A 25,713-nucleotide genomic window follows, 5' to 3' on the forward strand; every position below is an offset into this window, starting at 1 on the left:
ATGGGCTCTATGAACAGCAGAGGTGACGTTGCCTTTGCTCTTTCCTCTTTCTGCATTACTTCTAGCACCCATTGTGCCCCATACTCTGTCTCCGCCTTTCTTGCCCATTCTGAGAATTCTTGGGCCCTCTTCGCTCTACCTTCCGCCATCCTGCTCATCTGAATTCTGTCGGTCGCGCTTCTGTTTGACCACGGCGAAAGTGTCCTTCGTTCGTTCGCAGCTGGTACTTCTGGGTCGCTCCTGCTCTGGCACCGTTGTAACCACCGCGATAGTATGAACTCTAGAGAGGTAGAAAAATGCGTGAGCCCGCAAGAGCAAACGTTTTTCCTTCCCCTTCTCCAGGTACTAAGAGCCTACCCGAGAGAGGTGAGCTCTTACCTGGTTTGTGCCGCTTCTCCTTTTCCAGGCTTACTTATACCCCCCGGCCTTTTGTTCCTTCCTGGGGGCGGCCGGGTTACCCCCCTGACCCCTTGCTGTTTCAATTCGCACCTTACCAGGAGCTGTTTCCTGCCCTTCCTGGGCTTTTGTTTCTTGTGGCGCCATTCGGATGCCCCTCCCTACGCTTTCGCGCCGTTTTCCCCCACCCCGCGCCTAAACTCCCAGACCCTCTATCGTCTCGCATCTCATGCGGCCCGGGGCCTGGGTCACTTTTCCACGACCCCTGCACGCTGTTGTAGAGCGAGCATCCATGCATGGCCGGAAGATGCAGCCGTGTAAGCAGTGGGTGCAGAAGTCCACTTGTTTTGCGGCAGTGCTTGTGAGCGCAGAAGCATCCACAGCGGTGTGCATGGAAGGGAATAGATGGACATTCTATGAACCAGGCTGGAGGCCAGGGGTGTTGCCAGGTCTGGAGAAGATCCGGGGCTATGCTAATGTCGGGACTCGGGGCTAGCTAGCCTTTTGGCTGCAGCCCCTGAGCTTTTATCGGGGGCTACAGCCAAAAGATTGCACTTAGTAATGTTACTTCTTAATGAATTCATGCGCCATGGAAAAAGTAGACTCCACACAATTCTTTGTGGGCAACTATACACAACTACTAAAACACTATTTATTATCACAAAGAATTGTGTGGAGTCTACTTTTTCCATGGCGCATGAATTCATTAAGAAGTAACATTGATAAGTGCAATTTTTGTTATAAACGAAGTAGAGGAACCATATTTCTCCGTTTAGTTACCAAACTCATGCGACATAAACCTGTTTGCAACGGAAAGGAGGGCACTGATGTCTACTTTTTAGTTCCACAGTGAAAGGTTCCTCAGAGAGTACAGCCAAAAGACCCGGGGCTACAGCCCCCCAGCCTCTCCCTAGTAATGCCTGTGCTGGAGTCCCTTAGTTTCCAGGCTACTGGTGGACTCCATGCTGCCCTTGGCCAGCCCCCCACCGATGCTGCGGAACCAATGCAGTTGCCACCTCAGTGAAACAAAGCAACCCCAAACTCTCCTGTTATACGCCCACCTCCATCTCGCAAGAGAGATAAGCAATCCAGGGAGGGTCTTAACGAGTCGCGAAACAATATTTGGGGGAAGGGCCTAAGAAATGTCTGCCATGACCTAAGAATAGCTGACAGCCAAGGAGCAATAAAAACACGTCATGCTTATGCAGCCTAACAGACACGGTCAAGTTTATGTACCTGGCATGAAAGGGAGCAAAATGTATTTAAAAAACGTGTTTAACATTATTAATCAGCAGTCAAAGAATCCACCAAACTACAAATAATAAAATATGAAAGCGAAATCAAAGCTGCACAGGTATATGCAGGTTGCACTTCTGCAGTTCCTTTAATGGGTTCCAGGGTTCTTATGTATTAACTGTATTCAGTCATTCTGATGGCAAGATGTACATTTAATCATCTGTTTAGGAAAGAAACAATGTGCTCTGTATTATATTTTCCTTAGGAGTGTTAAAAAAAAGAAATCAAACTCCAAATGTCTGAAACCATGGTGCCATTGCCATCTACTGGGCAAGAGCAGTATTGTTACTCATCTTTCCACTGCCTTGGCTCGGAAACAAATTTGGAAGTGGGCTTTTTAAGTGTGCTGTTGGCTGTGTGCTCTGCAGTTGTCTGTGCCTGTGCCCGGCGCTCTGCCTTTGCTCCCATCTTGGATCTTTCCTTGGAAAGTGTCTCCGCTCAGGGATTTTGTTGGCGCTTTAGTCGCCTTGCTAATACCCCCTGTATGGTAAGGTAAGGAGGGCTGCTGGAAATCTGCTCGCACGGTTAGTTGGTAGGAATACTATACTACCACGAGCTTGCCAGTGGTGCCTGCAGTGTATACATGGTCTTCACTTACTGTCTGTTGTCACACCTCTTTTCATCAGTGGTTTGGACAGTGCTTCCTCCCCTCATTGGTAGGTGCGCTGTATCCTGGCGGCGAGAGAGGAGCTTGACGTTGATTGCCTGGCTGTGGCGGATGCCATGGAGGCACCTGGTTCTTCCATGCTAAAACGCCTTAGGCGGGCGAGAGGTATCTGCCCTTCGCACATTATCACTAGAGCTGCCACTGCCCACAAAACTAACACATTGACCTCATATTTCCCTAAGATACATTCGATGGAGCAAATCGATGAATAGAAAGCAACACAGGAACATGCTGCTGAGCTAAATTTGTCGCTAAGTTGTCTGGGATCTAAATGTGTTATGGCAGGGCCTGCACAGTCGACCCAGGTGTTGGTCGAAGTGGGTGAGGATGCAAATCCAGGCTATATTGCTGGGCCGACTCCGGCACTACCCGATAAATTTGACTATGATGATATCCTGGTGCGGTGGGTAGCACCCTCGACCATGAAGCAGGATTAACTGAGAGTGAGGCCGAGATGAGGGAAATGCTAGATCCATCTCCTAATGTAACGACCTCTGCCATGGGGCATCACTCTGCCCTGGATGTGCAGGATAGGGTATATTATATACCCAGAGGTTTCTAAGCGCGGACCCGGGGATCGAACCTGTGTTGCTCCGTGTGGTCTTGCTTCCAAGGCGAGCACGTTGCCCCTGAGCTATCCTCCCCATTGGCTCAAATCCTGATCTTGATATTGTTACTGATATCTCTGAGGTTGAATATACGGGGGATTTGATGAACACCTCATCTTCGGTAAGACCCTCCCTTAGAAGTATGTCCTCCTGTATCCTTGGCGATACCTTTCAGGCCAGTCATGTAAACCCGAGTGATCTTGCCTCTACGGTCATAGATAAATCCGTCTGTGCCAATACGTCTATGAAGGCCACTGCAGAAGTAATGAATGGCCAAGATATGCATGATTTGAGCGCTACAGGCATGGCTTGAAACGACATGCTCTTGGCTTTCGAATGCTTGTTAACACCTCTCCTTGCGAAGTGTGAGGATATGGAGAATAACATCGATATACAATCCATTCCACTCCACCGCGTTCGGGAAACTGTAAGAGGTCAGAGCTGTGATACTGTGTTGTCTGGATCCTAGCCACCCACACTTCAGCGCCAGTTGTGCAGTGTACCAATACAATTGTTACTAGTTCTGGGACAGCTTTACCAACCAAACATGGAACAACCTGTTTCTCAAGCTTTTATGTACGCCAAAAGAGTAAAAACACGGAAAAATGCATGCATGGTGCCGCGGCACTGTGTATCTGCACTATTGCCCTTTTCGACTATCTCTCCCAGTGCTATGAACTCTACTACCTCTGATGAAACAGTTTGGGCATTGCCCGTGTTTACTGATGAAGCTCACGTGGGCAATGAGGGATCTGCGTTGGTTTCACCCGTAAGTGCGTAAGTGTAAACACTGGTCCCCGTATCTTTAATGGGAACACTACTCCCAATTCTGTGATGGTACCTTTAGGTGCACAAGTTATTGGTGCTATCATTTCTGCTGATAAGGTTATTCAATCCACATTACCTGATCTTTAGGCAGCCCCGTCACAGCCTCCTTCTCTGTCCACCCCTAACCCCAAACCCATTCCCCCAGTCGCCCCAAACATAAAAGCTTTACAACTACAATCTGTGTCTACAGAGCAGGATAGCCCCCCTTTGAATAGATCTGCGGTACTTTGCATCCTTCATTCTGTAGCTGCATTACGTGTGATTCTATCTGAGGATATTAAAATCGTGGACCAGATAGAACACACTTCTACAAGCATTTCGGATATATGGTTCAGATACGATGCCACGTTAAACTATGTCTTGAAATATGAGACGAGCACAATAGGCTTGGATTTCATTGTAATGTTGTATACATATTGCCAGATAAACATAGTCCACCTGAGCCTGTCATATGTTCTCAGAATAACAAAAAGGATTTACTTGTCCGATAACCCCAGTAGGATCTAAAAGAAGTGTAGGGAAATTACGCTTTGACTGTTGGTGATATCTCATCCACTTTCATTAATGTACCTGTCTCAGGTGCATCGTCTTCTGGGACATGTGCAGTACCCTCTGGCGACACATTGAACAGTGTAAGAATGGATCCTAGTGACGGTTACTGGCGATGGTTGCCCGCTGCCTTCAAATCTCATTTTTCCTCGTTGTTGCGATGACAGTAATGTCTTGTGCCCCTGGAATACGCGGGGGTTCGCTCATCTTTTTGGAGCAGATGGACTGTGGTCCGTTATGGACCTGTTTGCTGGGATAGCTCTTCAGGAAGCATGGCTTGCAGAGAACATTCAGCTGGGTGGCCGTAACACGATACAGAAATTAGCTACTAAAGGGTTGCTTGGCCGACCAAAGGGAGGTTTATTGGTATCGGTCCAGCACCCCTGACTGATTACTGAGCTACCTGGCTCGACTGATTTAGTTCAAGGGGCTAACACTTCGTACAGTGAGATACCTCTCATTTTGATTAATGTATATGATCCCCCCAACCCCAAATTGTACTGCCACTAAGATGAACGCTGTTAGTGTAAAACGCATTATGGAAGCAAATGTGGAACCCCTCCCGATTTGGTTAATGGGCGATTTTAATGCCAATATCCATACTAATGATATTATTCCCATGGTGAGGCCGGTCTCCTCTCCTGTGAGACAGACTGTATCTAAACCCCAAGCCCGCATACGGGTTACCCTGCGGAAATCATATGGGATGGTGTGTCTAAATGGCCTTTGTGCTGGTGCTGTTAAGCGGGCATATACTCGGATATGGGGGAAGAGTGCCTCCACCATAGATTATGTTTTTGTAAACCAATTGGGTTTATTTATGGTGGAGGGCATGGTAATGTCACCCAGGGAAGAAAGTGATCATCTCCCGCTATGTGTTCTTTTTAGCCCTTTTTGGATAAATATGCCTTCTTGTCAATATGATCTGAATGGGTGAAAGGGGCCCCTAGGGGTCCCTAACGTCTATGGAAACAAGGCGAGTCACCACACACGATAGATACTCCAGACACGAGGTTGTATTCCCAAAGCTAGGGTTTATTGCAAAGCAAAAGTCTCAGTTGGCCAACTCTGTCTCACGCCCCGCGACATGTATCTCTAGACCTCGAGGGACGCAAGAGAGTGAATTACGTACATCAGTTACATATATACAAAATGCATATCAATCAGCTATGACATGTTTAACACCCCCCTTTTATTGGGTTTCTTTGAACTTGGTGTGATGATGGACATCTCCGACAACTATGACACCTTCAAACATCTATTCTAGTAACAATTTGCAATTTGTGAGTGCGGAGGCATCTTTCAGTTGTTGAATAGAACACAGCGCTTCTGTTCTTGGAAGTGAGCTATATACGGGGGGGAAGAGTTGCATTCCAAACCTTGCTATCTATTAGGTGCTATTCGTGTCCTGGGAGCCGACATGCTCTAGCGGGGCTCAGCAAAGGGGGGTCGTAAGAAAAGCATAATTCAAGCCTTTAGCTGTATTATTCTAACATATTCTACCATATAACGAGACTGGCTGGCAGCTGCGAAATTATTAAATACCCTGCAGCTCTGCTTCAATGCTACATTCGGGAGGGAGCCGGGCATTCTTCCTGACGCTGCTTACGTTATGTTTCAACAAACTCTTGCTATCCTCACGGCCCTGCGGCCTTGTCCTTTTTACGTGAAGACAACAATGTTTTACAGTCGAGCAGTGTAAGCAGAAAATCTACTGCGAAGCAATAGGAACAGAAAGCAATGAGCAATGGTTAGAAAACAAAATGGCGATTCTTGTTACATCAAAATGGCCGTTCATTGGCAAACTCGAAAACCTATATTCTGTCATATCGTTCATGAGACGGTTGGCCCACGGCCACCATAATACGTTTGCGGTCACACAGTAGAGGTATCCATTTTTCTAGACTGACATGGGGACATATTTGTAAATCATAGATTTTGTGGAAATCGGATTCCATGGAATCCCCCCAATCTGGTAAAGGGCCAGAGGCATCGGTAAACCTCTTACCCATGTTTATTGAAAAATACTCAAGTGCTGACACCCCCTCCCGGTTGACCATTGCAGAATCATTTTCTACACTGACTAAGTCTGTTAGTGAGTTTATAAAGAAACAAAGACAGTGCAAGAGCCCCTATGAGTGCTAAAGTAAAGCGGCGTCAAAACGTATTAATTTTGATCCAGCTATTTATGTTTATGTTTATTTTGTTTATATAGCGCTTTACACCAAACTTTCTGCAGCGAAAGGGAAAAAACAATGGAGAGCTGTGATTAAGACCTGCATTTATCCTCCTGTGGGAAGTATTAGCCCTGATAAGATAAATGAGCATATTAAATGTGCCAACATTTTTTTTGTTGTTTATGAGTAAAGAATCACAAAGCCTCTTTGGAAAAAAGAGATGGCTATATATTGCTGCCCTGGCAAAATCAAATGGCAACATTAAAATATGCAAAATATTGAGAACGTGTTCAAAATGCAAATTTCCTATTAATAGTGTCCCTGAAATAACGTGGGTTGAACATATGAAATCTAACTAAGGGGCCACTACACCTGTGGATTGTGAAATACCTCATGCTACATGGGTCTATAAAGTCTCCATTCTTGATATAATTTTGATTATTGAACATCTAAATCAATCTCGTGCTGCAGGGCCTGATGGCCTACTAAAAATGTCACCTGATCTGTGGGCAAATGCCTTACATTTACTCTTCACAGACATTGGCATATCTGGCATACGTCCTACCATGTGGCATGAGAGTCATACAGGGTAATTCATGGAATAAATGTGCGCCGAAAAGGGGAGCTCAAGTGTGAAAATCGCAGCACACGCGTGCTAAAGCCGCGCACACAGCCGTTCATCAATTCATGGAATGCGCTGCACATGCAAAACCTGGGATGTGCACCAAATCCGTGGGTGGCGCACGCGGGCGCACACGTCACTCAACGGCGTGCGTGACGCTCACAGGAAATGCACACATCGTGTAGTGCACACAAGAAAAGTGGGCAGATCACGGGGCGTAACACGCGGAATGGCGAACAACGCGTGAAAATGTGGGCGTTACGGGAGAAGTACGGGAGGTAAATGCTCGCAACACCCACATGCGCGCTAACAACACGTATTCATGGAATCGAACAGGGGAAACCCCTGCGCCAAAAAAGATGTGCTAATCCGGAAACACATACACCAGCAGGAAGCAGCATAAAATTGCACGCAAACAACAAACAAGCTCATACGCTACGATTAATATACCGTTCCTTGCAGCAGTGGTCGTGGGACACCGCAGGAGGAGGAGTATAGCCAGGCCCTGTATTTTTTTACCCAGGACCAGCCTTTTTGGGATGCCTGATGACCAGGTGTATGGGAGGGACAGGTTTCAACCACTAATAATCCTAGAACTGGTCAGGGAGTGGGAGGATGACCTCACATCACCCACCCTGTGCTCTCAAGTACTGAGTCCCTTGGAAAAGGTGCTCAATGTACTGCACTTCTTGGCTACTGGGTCATTTCAGCGGACAAGCGCCATAGTTGGGGGTGTCTCACAGGCCACGCAGTCACGCTGCCTACACCAGGTGTTGGCTATCATGACTGCATGCCCCTCAGTCCGCAGGCACATATACATGCCCGGAACACCTGCAGAAAGGCAGGCTGTCGGCCAGGACTTTTACGGGGTGGCACACTTCCCCAAAGTGCTAGGTGCCATTGATTGCACCCATGTGGCTCTACATCCTCCCAGGGCCACTGAGCACATCTATCGAAACCACAAGCACTAGCATTCCATCAACGTGCAGGTTGTATGTGATGCCAAGAGAATCATCACCTCAGTATATGCCAACTATCCGGGGTCCAGCCATGATAGTTTCATATTCAGAATGTCACCCCTAAACCGGGACCTGGAAACTGGGTGGCATGGTGACCCATGGCTAATTGGTGAGTATAAATGCCTCTGCACATGCATGCATGTCAGACACTACGAAATGTGAAAATCCCACTCATAACAACCATTATCACCTCCCCAGGGGACAGTGCCTACCCTCTGAGCACCTACATGATGACGCCAATACGGAATCCCACCACACCACCCGAGGTAAGATGCAACACAGCCCATATTGCAACCCAGGGCATAGTGGAGCGCTCATTTGGAGTGCTGAAGTCATGCTTTCGCTCCCTTGACAGCTCTGGTTGGCAGCTGCTATATGCGCCCCCAGTAGTGTGCAGGATCATAGTGGCAGCATGTGTCCTGCACAATTTTGCAACCCAGCAGGGTGTGCCAGTGGACATGGTGATGCCCCCACATCCCCAACCACATGCACGGCCGCTGCGCATGGGAGGTGAAAGGGCACATGGTGAGGCAGCCCATACCCTGCTTGTGACAAATTACTTGACCTAAAATCCCACTCCTGCGGAGTGCACACAGGCCTGGCACATACCAGCTGACAATTTATGATGATGACAAAGGGGACAGTCAACTGTCACAACCATGCCACCCTAAGATTGTTTACCTGGAAGTGCTACATTGTGTGCATCCCTAGCTACTTAAACACACCCAATGCTGTGTCAGTAAAAGGCACACATTCATGCAGCATGAAGGACTACCCCCTTGCAAAACACTACAAACAACTAGTGGCATGTCACCCAACCCCTCCCTAACCCCATCTCAGCTACCCAACACACCATGGCATGGCATGCGATGTGAAAGCAACCAAATGAATGCACATCACATGACACAAGTGTCACAAAGTGCCACGTCCCAAATGGAAACAGGCCACAGAAAATTGCCTCTCACCAATGAAAAAAAAAACAGCACACATTAACAAATACTTACCAGCAAAACAAAACATCAGTACAGGATCCAATAGTGGCAACATATGACAGTAAAAAATTAAAGTAGTGCAAGTGTCACAACCTGGCCAAGGCAGCACATCGACCCCTTCCAACTGCAGAGTGTTGCTGGTAGGCAAATGTGGCAGTGTACTGCATACAACATGAACTGCATCTGCAAAGGAGACAGGCTCGTTAAGACACAAAGAACTTACATGTATATAAGCAAAAAGTCCTGTATGTAAAACCATATAGAAATCCACCATGCAGTGGAGAAATGAACACCAATCCCCACTAGGGATGTATATACAGTTTGGATTACAGACTGCCCACACAACTTATGGGAGCCCGATGCCTCTGTGTAAATTACTATCACTTGGTCACACCCTTTGCAAGCCCATGGAAAGGGGAAGCAGGAGGGGTGTGTGTGTCAGGAACCCAAGTTTCTACCCAAAGACTGGACAAGCCTGCATGTGCCCAGCTGGAATACGCAGTGGATGCCAACGGGATGCCTACGGAGCCACACAAAGCAACTCACTGTAACATTAATTCACAATCTGAAAGAAACTGGTTATGAACAAAAATGTAAATGCAAATGAAATATAGAAAAAGCAAAAGTAAATGTAAAGTAAAAGAAACAAATGAAATAATAAAGTAAAAATCAGAAGCATAACCAAATAAAAATAAATGTATGAAAAACAAAATAAGAAATCAAGATTTAAAATAAAAAGAAAATAATAAATAGAAAAAAGAAGAAGAAATAAAGATAACAAATTCATTCAATACTATTTTCATTTAGCAAATCGGAATGAAATGTGAAAAAACCAAAAAAATAAAATAAAATAAATGGCCATGTGTGGACCGGGGGGTTGTGGAGGCCACCCAGGAAGGACGAGGTACAGGGTTCACCCCAACACACACATGCGTCGATGTTGAGAAAAATAAAACCTCCATGGGCTCATGGCCTGCACGGCTACCCTACAGTGGGAGAACTGTCGTCACTTTGAACACCATCTGGTGGTACATCAGAAGGTGGCCGTGATATGGGAGGCAGACCACACAAAACCCTGACATGCTCCTCCATGGCAGCAAGCATGCGGGTCTGAAAGGTTTGGTTCTGCAGGATGATGGTACGGAGATCCCCATGCAGCATCTCACGGGTAGCACGCATTTCTGCCTGCAAGGCCTCGCGTGATGCCCGGATCTCCTCACGGGTTGCCTGGAGCTCAGGTGAGAGTGTGCGTGTCAGCTGCTCCAGCTGCTGTTGTGACCTTGTACTCCGGGACACGTCAAGTTCACCCAGAGTATCTGTGAGGGACCTGTGTTCTAACCTCAGGGCATCCCTGTGGGCATGTGACTCTGCAGATATGGCTGTGCGCAGAGTCTCCAGTCCAGCCCGTCGGTCCCTGTTAGACACCAACATGTCCTCGCTGTGTAAGTGGCAAATGGACTCTGTTGCCGTCTGCTGGAGCTCCACCTGCCATTCAGGGGGGAGAATGAAAGTGGCCACCCTATCCACGGCCTGAGCCATCATCTCACACAATGCCCCCTGTTGTGCTGCTATAGTGTACATGGAGTTCTCCCACACAGTATTGCCTGGTGGCGCACGGCCACCGCGTTGGCAGGCACCACAGCTGTTTGGGGCAAGGCGATCTGCACCTTGCTGTGCTGGCACTGCCTGAGGCTGCAGGACTGCATTCCTCCTTTGATCTGCTGGCCCAGGAACAGGAGCAAATATTGTGGAGTGTGACCCTGCATCTGAAACCGCCACAGGCGGACTTTCCAACACTGAATTCCCCATAGAGAGGTGTACCCGCAGTGCAGGTGGGTTGGACAGAACAGCATCCCTGCCAGAAAAACTCACCTGCGACGGGGGATAGGTCTCAATGTCAGATTCAGCACCTGATTCATAGAGGTCTCCGGATGTGTACCCAGAGACACCCGTGCACAGTATGGTCTGTAGGAGTAATGGGTTTACATCCACCACCCCACGTCCTCCACTGGTGCCTGGTTGTGGCTGTGAGTACTCCTGCCTCTACGCCATCTCCTCCTCCTCAACAGCATCTAGTGCCTCATCACCTGCAAAAACATAAAAGAAAAGTAATGAAAACAGGCATGAGCACCATAGCCCACACACATAGGCATGACAAGGCAGACATCGAGTACATAAATGACACATGTCACACATGACAATAACTCTGGCATGCATGCACTGGCAATGAGTTGGAAGGGGAGGCAAAAAGCAGACACTGAGAACTCCAAGATGGAAAAGCACCACATGTGCTGCATGCTGGATAGCACTGGCATCACACATCAGCCTGTGAGTGGCATGGACAATCCACATACATGACACATGCCAGCACACAGATGGCATGTAGCATAGCCATGGCAGATTTGACAAGGACACCCAGATGGTAGCAAATCAGTACTGTCACCCGTCCATGTGAGATAGACATCATGAAATAGAACATGCAAAATAGTATGACAAAACATGCATGTGCCACACGCTGCAACAAAGCCAGTGTTCACTAATGCAGTGATGGCAGGCACATGGATACATCAATGGTTGGTAACTTCGACATGACAGAAGACAATTATCATGTTTAACATTCAAACAGGGCCCCGAAGTGATTGTGTGCAGGCCATGTGTAGGTGCACATTACTCAGTCAACCTGATTGATGAAATCATTCCCATAATAAGGAAACATATGTGGGCCATTGTGGGGTGTAATCTATGCCTGAAGTATGTTACATTTGGGGCAGAAAGGCACATAAATGTGTGATAAACATGCAACGGATTTCATCAATCAGGCAGAATGAACAGGAAAACAGTATGAACAATGTTGTGGCAAGATGGCAGTTGAAGGGCAAGTGCAGTAATCAGGTGCAAATTGTCAACTGCGGTCAGAAGGGATACTTGAAAACCCAAGGCCGGGCTATGGTTTGGAGGCACCACATGGGTGACCCATAGCAGCCATAACTACACAGCCTCACCTGACACTCAATCAGAACACATCACCCAAGCAACATACACATGGTTTGCACACACATGCATGGCCACTCACCGGACATTGCCTCAAGATCTGGTAGGTCCCCCACGCCTTAGATCTGATCCTCTGTGATGAAGCCTCCAGCGATAGACTCATGTTCTGTGAGTACCTCCTCCTCTGGTGGAGACCCACTGCCAGTCACCAGAGTAGAGGCATGATTTGAAGCCAGCTTGTTCTTTGCTCTGCATTTGAGGTCATTCCACCGCTTAGAGCAATCATCAGCTGTGCGCCTGACAAATCCAAGGGCACTAATCTGGTCTGTGATGCACTGCCAGTGGGCCCTACGTTGAGCAGTCGGAGTCTTGCACCCTGCAGTCACGAGCATTTCGCGGCTATTGGCCGACACGTAGCCCACAAGTGCGTCTAGTTCCACATCATTGAAACTATGCTTCCTTGACGTGCCGGAGGGGGAAGCCGTGTCTGGGGTCCCAGCCTGTACCGCAAGAGCACCCTTCTTCCTCTTGGGAGGTGGTGTGGACCCTGAGTGGCTTACACTGCTCTGGTTGGTAGGGGCTGAAGCGCAGGTGGACTGGGCACTGGAAGTAGCCATAGGCACAATGACCAAAGGTCTCACTACAGGCATTGGCCGCTGGGTGATGTTGGCAGGACCAACCTCGGTGTGATGGACTTGGACCAACACTGTCCCGGCTGGGAGACTCGGAGCTGGGGTGGATTGAGCTGCAGCTGCCCCTGCAGCCTCCTCACCCTGCCTACTTGGGGCAGCAGATGACATTGCTGCCCCACATCCATGGGGCCTGGTGACAGCAACTTTCACCACCACACGTGGCTTTGACTTGGTGACATGGAAGTCAGCCTGGGAGTCAACCTGTGCCGGTTCAGTTGACAATATGGGCCGGATTAACAAGGCCTGAGGTGGGATGGTGTCAGCTGCATCTCCCTGACCCATTGGGGGGGGGGGCATAGGTGTCCCTGATTGGTCCTCCACACACTGGCCTCTTGGGCCACCCTGCACATCCTGGCCACGTCCCCTACCGCGCCCAACTCTTGGAGGTCAGCCACCTTTGCCTCCCTTACCGCTTGGTCGCCACCCAACCATGGCACTGATGTTCTTGTATGAATGGGAGGTGCAGTAAACAATTGTCCTGGGCAATTGGGGTGAAAGGGGCAGGGTACTAGATGGAATACGTACCCCAGTGCTCTAGCAAGGCTGTCTGTGACTGCTGGGGGAAGATGACGGGTCACGCAACGCTCAGGCACCCCGCAAACAAAAAGTAACATGCACGCGACCCCTGGTAGCCCATGTGCATGGAATAAAGAACCCTTACTATGCTGTGGCACCCAGAAACACAAAAAGAAGCGTACGCGTGGTACACGCTGGCTACAATGACCTCTGAATCGGTATGCAACACAGGGGGGCAACCACAGTTGAAAAAGTGCACGACTCACCGTCTGCCTGGAAAAAGAACGTGAAAAATACGCGTGTGTGCGTGTTGGCAACACCCCTGCCAAAAGAAGAATTGAACGCTGTCTGAGTATACAAGGAGTACGAACTGAAACCGTTGTGAAGTAATCGCATGTGAACCGACAAGAAGTACAAGAATCACCCGCTCGCTCTCCACAAAAGGCACGTACAAGAAAATGGCGTCCTACGCTTACCTTTTAACCCAGCCCACATGTGCGATGTCACTTACGCGCATACTCGCTAAGGGCCTTTCCTCCAATTACACGCAGTGACACCTGGACGTGCAGTTTTAGCACATGTACAATCAGCATGCACCCGTGTGGAGGGAAACGCCCACGCGCGTTACATCACAGACGCGCTTACGTGCTAAGGGCCTTTCCTGGAATTACACGCTGACTTGCAGTTTTCTCACGTGCCAAATCACTCTGTATCAAGCTGGCCAGGCAACAACACACGGAAGACCACGCTCCTGCCCAGAAGGCCATTTTCCTGCCCCCCAGAGCCCCAAGCACGTTCCCACCTGCCATCTGCTGCTGCCTGCCTGCTGGCCACGTGCCCTGCTGTTTGGAGCCTGCACGACAGCCATCTGCAGGGGTGCAGTTGCTGTGACCACCCCTGCTGGAACAGAAGACTCCCGACTGGCATTCCATCGCTCCACAGCCCAGCCACAGGACCCAGTTGCCCACCCCCACCTGCCTCGGGGGTTTCCATGTCCGACACAACACCATCTGGCACCAATGGCAACCCCCCAGCAGAGGTCTGCCAGCTTCAGTGCCAATGAAGTTGGCATCCTGGTGGAGCAAGTCCTGGGGCATTATGATGCCCTCTTTGGAAGTTCACGCGCCGACAATGAAGGACGGAAGAGGATCTTGAAGGACATTGTGGCTGCCATCAACGTGTAATTGTCAAGATCACCTCCCAATTCAGGCCCCTCACTCCACTCCTCACCTGAGGAGAAGTCTTCAGTAGTCTTCTTCTTCCTTCCCCTAAAAAAGGATGGTTGATGGGGGAAACCCAGAAACCAGTGGCCCCGATTCCGCAGCAGCCAGTTGGGGGAAAAGCCTAATAGGCCAAAAAAAAACAGAGATTCCTTCATTCAGAAATACGTGTTGAAAATTAGTCCAACTTCGTGATGACAGAAGTATACCGGCAGGTTCCGTAGAAGTATCCGGAGGGGGTGCACAACAGAAGAGAGAAGAGGAAATCACAACGGAGAGAAGTACCCGGAAGAAGCTCCAGAAAGCCCAGAAGGAGATGGGCCGAGTGGAATGCCAGAGAAGCGCACAAAGGTAAGTGAGGCTCCAAAGAGCCGAGGAAAGCAAAAAGGGGAGGAAGGGAGAAAATGTCTGCAGGCGCCCGAGAAACGCTGGAAAAGCAAAGCGGAAGCAAAAGAGTGTAAGCTAGAGAGGAGTACCAGGTGGCACAAGCCAGGTAAAGAGGGCTTACCTAAGCCAAGCAAAAACACACAGAGCGCTACAACAAAAGCGGAAAATCAGCACAGTTGCAATGTGGCTGCCGCCAGGCTGAAACAAACTAAAATCACCCGGCGGCGGCCGTGATGGAATAGACTAGACCGCAGACTGACGTTTGTTGGAATAACGTGATGGAACATTTCTATGGCGGCCGCTTCTCCATTGATCCCATATGTGGAAAAAGAAGGGACGCATGACAGTATGCCCCTTTCCAATGCTGGAGAACCCAGGCTTGCCCGGGTGTCCGGGTGTGCACGATAGATTTTCTCACCAATCTAGGAGCTCGGACATGTGCACTGGGTTCCCATGAATCTTCAGAAGATGGATATCCTTTCCAGGAAATTAGAAACTCAAGTCTTTCTTTATGATAACGTGAGTCCCTAATACCAGACACCTCATACTCCTTCTCCTCCTGGATCCTGTCCCCTTTTTGTCGCCGGATGGGTGCTGTGGGGATCCCTTCTGAAGCTGGGCGTAATAGGGACGAGTGAAATAGTGGATGAATGCATCCAATCTTTTGGGTAACTGAAGGCGGAAAGCAACCGGATTAATCATGAGACATCACAGCACATGGTCCCACAAACCGAGGAGACAATTTGGAAGCATGGATCCATGTAGGTAGATATTTTGTGGACAACCAAACACGGGATCCTACCTTGATAGAAGGTTGTTCTGTGCGTTTTAAATCAGCCAGTATTTTGTAAGGGCCAGTTTGGCGGTCTTATGTGCCTCGGATATCTGTTGTAATCTTCCATCGATAGATGGGCACACTGTGTTGGAAGTCATTAAGGGCAAAATACCCCTCAGGTGTTGACCGTAGGTACTAAAGAAGGGGCTGAGCCCAGTTGCCGAATGCTTGGAGTTGTTATACGCAAATTCTGCAGTGGACAACAACATATACCAATTGTCTTGTGCGCTATTAGCATAACACCGTAGGTGCTGTTCTAATGTACCATTGAGCCTCTCAGTCTGTCCATTTGTTTGTGGGTGGAAACCTGAGGATAGTGCCCTTTCGATCCCCAATTTCTGACATAATACCTTCCAAAATTTTGAGGTGAATTGGCTACCTCTATCAGAAATTATCTTTGAACGTTAACCATGGAGGCGGAATATGTCCCGAATAAACACTTCTGCCATTTCCGAAGCCGATGGTAATCCTGGGAACGGGGAAAATGGGCAAGCTTAGTAAAGGAGTCTAATGTAACCATGATACAAGTATGTCCTTGCGAAGCTGGAAGTTCCACAATGAAATCTGTTGAGATTTGATCCCATGGACCATTAGGTAAGGGAATCTGTTCCAGAAGACCAATGGGTTTTTTAAAACAATGTTTGCTTCTGGCACATTGAGAACAGTTTTGAACATACTTTTTAGCATCTATGGACATATCCGGCCAAAAAAAAGACCTTCTGATGAGTTCTTCAGTGCTCTTCCTTCCTCGATGCCTTGCAGTGCAATGATCGTGGCACCAAGACATGACCTTGAGACATAAGTCAAGCTGAGGTAAGTACAATCTTTTGTTCACAAAACAAAGTCCTTCCTTTTCTTCTACTTTGGCACGTGAAGAGGAGAATTCCGGGAGTGGTGAATGAGTGGTGGCAGCCTTAACTTGACTAAGAAACGAAGCAATCGTTGAAATGAACACTCCATCTGGGAAGAGTCTTTCCATGACGCCGGCCCAAAGGGTGTTCTGATGCACATCGGCGGGAGAGCGCGTCTGCCATGACATTCTGGCTACCAGGAAGGTAAATAATCTCGAAATCATACTGGGCAAAGAAGTGTGCCCACCTATCTTGCCGGGAATTGGCATACTCCATATTTTTTAGTGTTTTGAGATTCTTGTGATCTGTCCTGATAGTAAAGGGATGCAGACTGCCTTGTTTAACAGCAAGGAGTTCTCTTTCGATAACCAAATAGTCCCTTTGGCTGGTTGTGAGTGTTTTAGAGAGATAGGCAATTGGATGTTCAATTCCCTCATGTTCTTGAAGAAGGACAGCTCCCATCGCATTAGCGGATGCATCTGCTTCCACAATAAACTCCTTAGATTGATCTGGCTGACACAGAATGGGGGCTGAGCTGAATCTTTTCTTTAGGTCTTGAAAGGCAGCTTCGGCCTCGAGTGACCAAATTAATGAGTTATTACTTTTCTTGAGTAGGGTCGTGATGGGAAATACCGTTGATGAGAAGTTGTTAATGAACTTACAGTAAAAGTTTGCAAATCCCAAAAATCTTTGAACATATTTTACTGAGGAAGAGGATGGCCAATCCAAAATTGCGGAGACTTTCTTCGGATCCATCTTAATTCCTTCTCGGGAGAGAATAAATCCCAGATAGGGGATGCGGGATTCCTGAAACAGACATTTGCTGGATTTGACCAATAGGTGGTTATCTTGAAGTCTGTTAAGGACCTCATGCAAGTGTGATGAGTGTTCTTGTATGGACTTGGAATAGACCAAGATGTCATCCAGATATATGATTACCGTGCGGAACAATAGATCTGAAAAGGTACGATCCATAAATCGTTGAAACACTGCAGGGGCATTAACCAAACCAAAGGGCATCATCCTGTATTCATAATGTCCATATGGTGTCCTAAAGGCGGTCTTCCACTCGTCACCAGAACAAATGCGCAGGAGGTGGTAAGCATTCCGAAGGTCCAGCTTGGTAAGTTCCATAGCTCCTTGTACCGCCTCTATAATGTCCGAAATAAGAGGCCTTGGATACCGGTCCAGAATGGTTACTTGGTTAAGCCCACGATAATCGATGCAGGGTCGAAGGTCTGTAGAATCCCATTTGGTGATGAAGAACAGAGAAGCACCCACTGGTGATCTTGAGGGTTCAATTAAGCCATTCTTGAGATTGGCATCCAAATAATTGCGGAGTGCCTCTTTCTCCCTTAGTGACAAGGAGAACATTCTGCCAAACGGCACTAGTGCTTCAGTAACTAGGTCGATGGCGCAGTCCTCAGGTCAGTGAGGCGATAAGTCAAGGACTTATTTTTCCAAAAATACTTTTTCATACTCCTGGAATTTGGGTGGTATACAATAAATCGTGCAAGGCTGGGTCTCCACGGCCTGCAAGGTCGCTGGCTGGTACCGCAGAGAGGACAAACAGGACTGATTGCAGTAAGGAGAATGAAAACAATGTGTGTTTCTGGACTAGTCTATGGTTGGATTATGTCGGCGAAGCCAGACGATTCCCAAAATGATTGGGAAATGGGCAGCCCGGATGATATCAAAGGAGAGCTCCTCCTTATGGTGTTGTATGTTAACTTGAATACTCTTAGTAGAATGAGTAATGGGCCCGGAGCATAAAGGAGTGCCATCAACTCCTTCTACGTTGAGATCTTATTTGTTATGCACTCGACAAACTCCCATCTTGTTGGCCCAAAGAGTGTCCATAAAATTGCCTGCCGCCCCACAGTCTATAAGGGCTAAAGTATCCACTGACTGGTCCCTCCAGGACAAATACAAGGATACCACCATGAGGCGTGAATCTTCAGTTTGGCAGACTGGGGCTATAGAAAGCGTGACATAGGGACTTCCAGTAACCCCTCGAACCGTGGTCCCCCTAGGTTCGAGGCGACCCATTTCCCAAATGCCTAGGTGGAACCTCTGGGCAGTTGCCTAACAAATGAGAAGCGGATCCACAGTACATGCAGAGACCTGTATCTCTGCATCGTTTTCTTTCCTCTGGAGTGAGTGGAGTTCTCATTATACCGATCTGCATTGGCTCTTCCTTATTAGTGACACCAGAAGTAGGTGGGTGAACCGGCGAGGGAACAGAGAACCTTGAATGCTCCTCTTCCTTTCTTCTTTTCATGCCTGCGTTCATTTATGCAGTGCTCCATCTGCAGTGTCACAGAAAGAAGTTCCGAAAATGAAGAAGGACGGGGGACTCTGGCTAATTTGTCTTTTAATTCCTCCTTCAGTCCACGGCAGAATATCGTGAATTGAGCTTGCTCTGGCCATCCAGACTCGGTGGCCAGCTGCATGAACTTCGTGATATAGGAAAAGAGGTCCATCTGACCTTGGTGGACTTCCAGTAGCTCTTCACAAGCCAAAAACGTGATCTTGGGTCTTTCAAAGGTCTGTTTTAGCCTAGTGATGAAGGCCCCCAATCCCGTAAAACGGGGTCATTAGTCAAGACCAAGGTGCTGGCCCAGGCCAGCGCATTGTCTGTCATATTGGATATCACAAAGCCGACCTTGCTTAAGTCAGAAGAAAAGGTTGTAGGACGAAAGGCAAAGTGAACATTGCACGCCTCAATGAACTCCTTAAGATGCTTTGGGGTAAAATCAAATTTCCCAGAGGACAGAGCCATGGGAGGGAGGTCGGTGCTCGTGGGCCCTCTGTTCGCCACCAACTGTCGCAGTACCGTATTTTCAACCTTGAGGTTCTGTACTTCTTGATTGAGGTTCTGTATTTCTTGGTTGAGAGACTGGACTGCTGCAACTAGTTCTTGGACTTGCTCGGCTGTTGCCATCTCAAGAGGGGTTAGGCATTGCAATCTGTCAAGATCACCTCCCAATTCAGGCCCCTCACTCCAGTCCTCACCTGAGGAGACGTCTTCAGTAGTTTTCTTCTTCCTTCCCTTGAAAAAGGATTTCTTTTTATGTAGATAGGGTCTGCTGCAAAATGACGCCACAATGGTTGACAGGGAATCCCGGAAACCAGTGGCCCCGGTTCCGCAGGAGCCAGTTGGGTAAAAAACCTAATAGGCAAAAAAAACAGAGATTCCTTCGTGCCGAAATACGTGTTGAAAATGAGTCCAACTTTGTGATGACAGAAGTATACCGGCAGGTTCCGTAGAAGTATCCGGAGGGGGTGCACAACAGAAGACAGAAGAGGAAATCACAACGGAGAGAAGCACCCAGAAGAAGCTCCGGAAAGCCCAGAAGGAGACGGGCTGAGTGGAATGCCAGAGAAGCACACAAAGGTAAGTGTGGTTCCGAAGAGCCGAGGAAAGCAGAAAGGGGAGGAACGGAGAAAATGTCTGCAGGCGCCGCAGAAACGCTGGAAAGGCAAAGCGGAAGCAGAAGACTGTAAACTAGAGAGAGGTTTCAGGGGGCACAAGCCAGGTAAAGAGGGCTTACCTAAGCCAAGCGAAAACAGACAGAGCGCTACACCGAAAGCGGAAAATCAGCACAGTTGCAACGTGGCTGCCGCCGGGCTGAAAGGAAATAAAAGGCCCCGGCGGCGGCCATGATGGACTAGACTAGGCCGCAGACTGACGTTTGTTGGAATAACGTGATGGAACTATGGCAGCCACTTCTCCATTGATCTCATATGCGGAAAAAGATGGGACGCATGACAGTAATAGTAGGTTCTTCCTGTGGAATTGGTCCAAACATATCCATGGAGGTGTGATATTGAAAGCAGGAGCACAAGGTCCAATGTGTCTGTTTAATATTTTTTGGTGTGGGGGGTATTTTTACTCCCTATTTTTAATTCTTGGGAGTAAAAGTGGCCGATACACCCCTTATCTGTAGGGCTGCTTACAAAAATAGGCGAAATCCAAAATATGGCTATTTAACACAACTGGGCTAAAGGCAAAATAAGGCTACCTTTCACAAATGGGCTAAATTGACAATATGGTTGACTAACACAGATGAGCGAATAGCAAGGTAAGTCTACCTTACACACTTATGCTGAATGTGAGAAAATGTCATGCTCAGGTAGTGGCAGCTTGCATTAATGTGAGTCCGGATTATTGTAATGTTGTTTACCTGGCACAGCCTGCCTTTCTTATGCAGCGCCTGCAGGTGCTACAAAACACAGCAGTGTGTTTGGTTACCCACTTGCCAGCCAGAGCAGGAGTAATGAAGGCTAGACAATCTCTCCATTGGCTTCCGGTAGAAGCTCGGGTACAGTTTAAGGCACTTTGCATTATGCACCGTGCACTAGGTGGAAATGGATACTTAGCCATCCAGGAGAAACTTGTTAGATATTTCCCTGTGCTTTCTTTGAGATCCTCCAATGCAGCACTCCTTCAGATACCGAAGTACAGGAAAGAACGTTTGGGTGGCCGGGTCTTTTCAGTGGCCGGCCCCAGGCTTTGGAATTTACTGCCTGAACATTTGAGAAGAATTTAGGATTTCTTATCCTTCAAAAAGCATCTCAAAACATTTCTCTTTAGATAAAGCTCAGAGATACCCCATTTGACACCTGGGATTCGTTTACATCTATCCTGACTATCAGTTGTTTGAGCGCCATGATGCCTTGAGTGATAGAGTGCTATACAAATAAATTGATTGATTGATTGAGATAAGGCTACCTTACACAAATAGGCTAAATGCAAAATATGGCTACCTAATACAGATGGGCTAAATGCAAAATAAAGCTACTGTGAGGGGTCAGTAATGTGAAGCGGACAACTGCTTGTAGTTTTATCAAAAAATGACATTTTATTAAAGTCAATATTTTCAAATAAAGCTTGTAACTTGTATAACGTCAGTGTTAGGTATTCGAAATGGTTTAGCAAGCATCCGTTCTTTTCAATTAAGGACATGAGACTACTCCATTAGTTAGAAAAGAGTTCAATAATGGGTGTAATTGCCATTCGCTTCTCACGCAAGTGTTAAAGCTTTCAGAATAAGTATGAGTGCTACAATTCTATTGTTAACGAAACCAAGTATAACAAACACCTTTTACTCACTGCAAACAGTACGCACATTTCTTAGGAGCTAGCTACAGTTACCGGCAAGGCTCTCAAAGTGCATCTGAATGCCGTGCTTCACTCACCGTCTTCAGGGACACTGCGTTTGGGAGTTGCTATCCTTCCCACACTTCCTCGACCACTGCTACTATGTCTGGCTAGCTTGGGCCCAAACCCTTCTCCAACTTAGGTGTTTCCGATCCAGCCACTTCAATTTAGAGTTCCTTTTCCTCCCAAGACCCTTGCCTTGCCTTCTGCTTCTGGCCTTGGTCTCCTGCACGGTTACAGCGGTGCAATCACAGCAACTTGGCCACATGGGGAAAACTCAGCTTCCAACACGTCTTCCTCTGCGCAGCCTGTGCAATTCAGGTTTTGGGAGAACAGGACCCTCTCAGAATTTGCAGGTGAAATCTGCTTTTTCCACATTCTGGCGTCCCTTCTCTGCTCCCACTTCCTCATCACTTGCCAGCCGTGTGTACTTCTCCTCTGCTACTACTACTACTGCCAGTCTTCCAACTCCCGTTCCAGCTCCTTCTACTCGTGCTTTCCTGCTGGGGCCCTTTATGCCTCACAGGTTTAATGATTGTTTTCAGGTGTGGGCTATTAGCCTCAATTGCCTGACTGCTATAATGGCTACTGCGCTTAATTGCCTGACTAGTAAATATGTATGCCTCTTCAGCCCTCTTCTTCGTCTCAGTCCCTCTAGGATTCTGGGACATGTAGTTCTTTTGGTTACATGTGATTACAACAAATCAAAAAATAGTGAAAATATAATACTTAAAAACAAAATATTTATTATTTTTATATTGGGGAGCCCGCCCCCCAACCTCCCGTTTCCCCACGCTTTTAACCCCATCCCGAACCACCCCTCACATTTATAACCCCTTACCCCCTCACCCAATATATTTATTTTTCATTATTTTTCAGTATTATTTCATTCGGTTTTTTATCTCGCTATAATCACTGCACACAGTTCTTTCCAACAAAGTAAGGTTTTTCTACTTCTGAATTACTTGTAAGGCTAGATTTTAATCCCTTAAGGTTTTCAACAGAGGTGCTGTGAAATTTAACTTTTACAGAGGAAGATGGTTTGGAGAAGACAACATGTCCATAATCCTTTGCATTGCACCCTTGGGATTGAGGAGGGTATTTAGGTTGGGATACCAAAAATGATCTTTCTTTTGGTATAGTGTGCTTTGATTTCATAACATTAAAGTTCACAACCTTAGATTTAATAAGAGGTTGAGAGATATTAAAATGGCAATAGACTATAACCTCTTTTGGCACAGTGGTAAGAATCATCTTATCCCACAAAATCTCATCACCACCCTGGGCAATGTCTCCTGCCAGGAGATCCTCCCGCAGTACACCACCCCCACGGTTGGGACAAGGAAGCGTGTACCTTCGCCTGGCCATCTGGGAGGAGACTTTAGGCAGGGTTTTAGTGAGGGATCCGCAGGATTCTTCACACTATCTTACACAAATGGGCTAAATGCAAAACATGGCTGACTAGCACAAATGGGCTTAACGCAAGGTAAGGTATTAGGTAATAAGAGTGGAGGGCTTTTACTGGAGTACAGTAATGGCTTTACTCCCCGCCCACACCACACTTACGGTATCAGTTGCTGTAGATTATCAGAGTGCCAGACGAACCACGGGCAAACACAGAGTGGAGCTGCTCAGTCAGGACCTGCATTTGCCTTGTGGCCCTTAGCCGAGGGCTGCCCCCGGCAGGCGGCTGCCCTGGGTGGTTGTTCTAAGTGGGTCTCTTGGCCAATCATGGGAGGCGGATGGCTGGGCTGGAAGCAGGAAGCAGGCGGTAGGGGATTGGGGAAGGCGCCGGAGCGCTGAATTGATCTAAAGCTAAAATACAGTGAAAATCAAAGCAAGGGGTTGGACAGCAGAAAAAGGCCACTAGCTTACCTTGAAACACCAAAGCAAAAGTTGAGTGCAAGCGAGAACATTGGTCCGAGAACCTCCCCCCTTGATGAATGTTTGAAAGTTCTGCAAGGCATTTAGTGTGCATTTAAAACTGTGACTTAATCCGTGGTTAAAGCTAAATCTGAGAATTTTATGTGGTTGTTTATCTACCAGTAATCCTGCTAATTTTACCTTCAGGGACAGTCACACAAATTCAGTATTGGACTATAAAGTAGTTTGTCTTGAAAACCTCTATTATATTGAGTCCTTCAGTGTAACACTGTGTGGTGGTAGCAATCACCATATTAACCAGTGCAAAGTTTATTGGAGATCGTGGGAAAAAAAGGTCACAAAAGTACTGATAAGAAATTTAATAATACGGGGAGCTCAAAGGATACAGTGGTCCGAAAGCATCTTAGATGCCATGGACTCACGACCCTCTATTCTTTGACTGTGAGTCAGTGTTGCTATTGCGATTGGAAAGTAAAGGAGTGGAGGACTGGCTGAAGGTTTATGAGCCTACATTGAAATCTCTCTTAAAATATGTACAGAATACCTTCCTAAACTATAAAAGAAAAAGAGATTTAGTAAAAACAAAGCTTGAAAAGAGGGATGGTAAGATCATAAAGTGATCATACAGTATAAAGTATTAAATGCCAATGTCAGAAGGATGTATAGAAGTATGTATGAAGCCCTGTGTTGTATAAGAAGCACAAAGGAGATACTTTAGAGATTTATCATTTCAGAATAATGCCAAATGATTTTAAAAGTCTCCTAAATATTGTGAGGAAGACTTAAATAGTAACAAACAACAATGTCAAATGATAAAAATATATTCGGGAGAATAAAGCATCTAAAGTTGTCGACCAAATGAAAACTCAACGCCTCTATTGGAAATAAATAAAACAATTCTAGGCCCAAATAATACCAGATTCTTGGAAAGAGAGTATCCTGATCCCTATTTTGAGGCCAGGAAGAAGACAGCAGCCTCACAATTGCCGGATTGTTGCTCTTCAGAATGACTCTGCTAAAATCTTTGCGAGGCATCCTTTGGAGTTATAAAATGAATGAGTACTAATGAAACAGACCATACACTGTAATGAAACAGGTTTTGTGAAAGGAGTATCCACGATAGATAATTCATTAGCTCTTAACCTTCAGTTCCAAAATATACATCAGGGAAAAAAGGCAATTATATTATGGCTTTGTGGACATTTTCAATGTCTTTGATAAAGTAGATAGATACATTCTATGGGAGAAACTATTTACTTGGAGCCTCACTAGGACATCGGTAGAATTAATAATAAAATTAGATGCCAATTACTAGGCTAAGATTTGAAAAACTGCTGAAGGGAGGAACATTTTATTGAAAACATGTTGACATTTCTTCTTACAACAGGGTTGTCCTTTCACACCCGTTTTGTATAATTTATAAACAGCTGACTTGTTCATACATATAGATAATAACCTCTTGAAACTAGGATAAACTCGCGTCGTTCATATTGATCTTGTGGACATTGCAGCTATGTTTGATCTGATGACATTCTTTAAAGGAAGTACATACGTATTTTAATAACTGTCATAACTTCCGATGAACATCATAAAAACATACAATAATGACATTTGAAGGGAAAAGGAAGAAAAGTAAATTCAACTGTCAAGCGAATAAAAATGAGGGAGATTATTATGCATGCCTGTGTGTAGGGGTCTACAACCAATGAACCCTGAGGCAGACTACCAATCCCACCAAAAGGGAAGCCAATACCTCTCTAAAGGTGGTAAGTGTGCCAGAGCAGCCAGGCGTATCTACAGGAGTGGGCAGGGCTGATAGGGAAGATCAGTTTACACACACAGTTAACCAAAGAAAGCACTCAACACTGGTATACAGAAAAAATATATACTATATTAAATTAGCTCATATATCTGTATCATGTTTAATAATTGGTACCTTAGCAAACATACCACATGATGTAACCAGTGTATGTATAAAGACAGTAACCAAGTAGCCATCAATGAAGACCGGTCTGACCC

At 46.8% G+C, this 25,713-nt stretch overlaps 1 protein-coding gene across 1 annotated transcript in view; it reads left to right on the top strand.

Annotated features, from left to right (window-relative positions):
• The window catches only part of HCK (HCK proto-oncogene, Src family tyrosine kinase), a 458,518-nt gene that overhangs the window by 12,305 nt on the left and 420,500 nt on the right, over nucleotides 1-25,713 (top strand). The window lies entirely within an intron of this gene.

The sequence above is a fragment of the Ambystoma mexicanum genome, chromosome 3p, assembly GCF_040938575.1.
Source record: "Ambystoma mexicanum isolate Mex_15411 chromosome 3p, UKY_AmexF1_1, whole genome shotgun sequence".
NCBI lineage: Eukaryota > Metazoa > Chordata > Amphibia > Caudata > Ambystomatidae > Ambystoma > Ambystoma mexicanum.